Source organism: Saimiri boliviensis, chromosome 12 (genome assembly GCF_048565385.1).
Source record: "Saimiri boliviensis isolate mSaiBol1 chromosome 12, mSaiBol1.pri, whole genome shotgun sequence".
NCBI classification, from domain to species: domain Eukaryota; kingdom Metazoa; phylum Chordata; class Mammalia; order Primates; family Cebidae; genus Saimiri; species Saimiri boliviensis.
This window is the reverse complement of record NC_133460.1, coordinates 67,222,427-67,225,394: the sequence shown is the minus strand read 5'-3', so window position 1 is coordinate 67,225,394 and position 2,968 is coordinate 67,222,427. Positions and strand designations below refer to the sequence as shown.

Genomic DNA, 2,968 nt, shown 5'->3' with positions numbered 1-2,968 from the left:
TTTTTTTTTGGCTGAGCACAAGGGACTTTATTGATGGTACACAACAAGATGAGGCTCCCAAGGCCGCTCCCTCTTCAAGGGGTCTGCATGAAAACTGTGAGGAGGAAAGATTCTCAGAGCGGTGGGGGACTGAGTGTGGCAGGGACTCCCCAGCAGCTGAGGGCGTCTTTTCTCCTCTTGTGCTCTTGCTGAGGGTAGTGGTCTGGGGGTCTTACTCTTTGGAGGCCATGTGGAGCATGAGGTCCATTACCCTGTTGCTGTAGCCAAATTTATTGTAATACCAGGAAATAAGCTTGACAAAGTGGTTGTTGAGGGAAATGTCAGCCCCAGCATCAAAGGTGGAAGAGTGAGTGTCACTGTGGAAGGCAGAGGAGACAGCATGGTGCTCAGTGTAGCCCAGGATGCCCTTGAGTGGGTCATCTGATGCCTGACTCACCACCTTCTTGATATCATTATATTTGGCAGTTTTTTCCAAATGGCAGTTCAGGTCCATGACCTGGGTTGGTCATGGGGGGGTGGGGACACAAAAGGCCATGCCAATGAGCTTCACATTCATCTCAGGGATGACCTTGCCCAGGGTCTTAGCAGTGCCAGTACATGCAGTGATGATGTTTCTTAGAGCTCTGCAGCCCTCATGCCACAGTTTCCTGGAGGGGCCACCTGCAGTCTTTTGGGTGACAGTGATTGTGTAAACTGTGGTTATGAGTCCCTCCACAATGTGAAAGTTGTCATGGATGACCATGACCAGGGGTGCTAAGTGTTGGTGGTACAGGAGGCATTGCTGATGATTTTGAAGCTCTTGTCTTACTTCTCATGGTTGACACCCACCACAAACATGGGGTCATCAGTAGAGGGGGCAGAGATGATGCTCCTTTTGACTCCCCCTGCAAGTGAGCCCCAGCCTTCTCCAAGGAGGTGAAGACACTAGTGGACTCCACAACATACTGAGTGCCACTTAAGTACTAAATATCCCATTTGATTTTGGTGGGATCTTACTCCTAAATGACGGTGATAGTATTACCATTGATGACAAGCTTCCCCTTCTCAGCCTTGACTGTGCCACAGAATTTGTCATGGGTGGAATCATACTGGATTATGTAGACTGTGTACTTGAGATCAATGAAGGGGTCACTGATGGCAACAATATCCACTTTACCAGAGTTTAAAACAACCCTCGTGACTGGCGCCCAATACAGTCAAATCCATTGACTCCGGCCTTCACCTTCACCACTTCTGAGGGAAGTGGCTGGTGATGCATGAGTGAGAACAAGCTGTGTTTGGTTTTCCGTTCTTGTGTCAGCTTGCTGAGGTACATGTGCAAATCTTACATGATTGTTGCATAGGTACACACATGCCATGGTGGTTTGCTGTCTCCATCCCCCTGTCACCTATATCAGGCATTTCTCCCAGTGTTATCCCTCCCCTACCTCCCTGCCCCCTGCTGTCCCTCCAATAACCCCCAAACCCCCAAGAGACCCCAGTGTGTAATGCTCCCCTCCTGTGCCCATGTGGTCTCATTGTTCAACACTCACCTATGAGTGAGAACAAGCTGTGTTTGGTTTTCTGTTCTTGTGTCAGCTTGCTGAGGATGATGGTTTCCAGATTCATCCATGTCTCTACAAAGGACATAAACTCATCCTTTTTTATGGCTACATAGTATTCCATGGTGTATATGTGCCACATTTTCTTTGTCCAGTCTATCACTGACAGGCATTTGGGTTGGTTCCACATCTTTGCTATGGTAAACAATATCACAATGAACATATGTGTGCATGTGTCTTTATAATAGAATGATTTATAATCTTTTGGGTATATATCTAGTAATGGGACTGCTGCATCAAATGGAATTTCTATTTCTAGGTCCTTGAGAAATTGCCACACTGTCTTCCACAATGGTTGAACTAATTTCCACCAACAGTGTAAAAGTGTTCCTATTTCTCCACATCCTCTCCAGCATCTGTTGTTTCCAGATTTTTTAATGATTGCCATTCTAACTGGAATGATGTGGTACCTCAATGTAGTTTTGATTTGCATTTCTCTAGTGACCAGTGATGATGAGCATTTTTTCATATGTTTTTTGGCCTCATAAATATCTTCTGCTGAAAAGTGTCTGTTAATGATTACAAGTACAAACCAAAATGTCTTAAATGATTTTAAGTTTTCTTGAATTGCTAACAGTTCATTTCATCTAGGGGGCAGTGATGAGCTGGGGTAAAAAGGATCATATTGGTACAGTGTACTGAAGTGCAGGTTGCCACTCTTACTCTTGCAAATGATTTTAATTGCACTCCTAAATAGTCTGTCTTGGAAAACATAATTGAATAAATTTCCAAATATTCATAATGTTTCTCTAGCAACCCATTCATAGCAATTCCCAATTAATCAATTACATGTTGACTTTCATTAAAATATTAGAGAAAAAAATTAACGTTTAATATTTGGTGATTTGGTATTTTTTTATACCTGATGTGGTGTTCGCTTTCAATTTTTTCACAGCTGCTTAAACTAACTGCAGCTGATTATCTTTAATCGCAGATTCTATATTTGTAAATTCCCCTATGAGCTAAAATTTATTTATAACCCTCTAAGATAATACTTGAGATGCTTTTACCATCATTTGTGAACATTCACAGAGCAACAAGAACTGGATTTGCCTGATACACAACAGCTAAGGTAGAACAAGGCGACTCTCTGTCTTCTTGTTTCAATTCTCATATCCTAACCAAGTGGCCTTTCTGAGATCTCTTTGTGCCGTGTTCTTTGCACTATTTGCTTTTTACTCGCATCTTTACTCTTTCAAATGCTTCTCCCCGTCAGCGCAGTGCTGAAGTGCTTTCTACTATTCCTGAGGGCAAGAAAACTGTGATCTGCTATATGGACACATTAGGTGTATTAGATGAGCTCTGTTCAGGCACAAATGATAGAGCCATTGGCCGTGAGTTCAATGTTAATGAATCAACAATAATTA

The 2,968-nt window shown here is 43.0% G+C and overlaps 1 pseudogene; it reads right to left on the bottom strand.

The window, feature by feature from the left end:
• Positions 1-211: 211 nt before the first annotated feature.
• LOC101039688 (glyceraldehyde-3-phosphate dehydrogenase pseudogene) lies at positions 212-1,258 on the bottom strand (annotated as a pseudogene).
• Between the last annotated feature and the right edge of the window lie 1,710 nt (positions 1,259-2,968).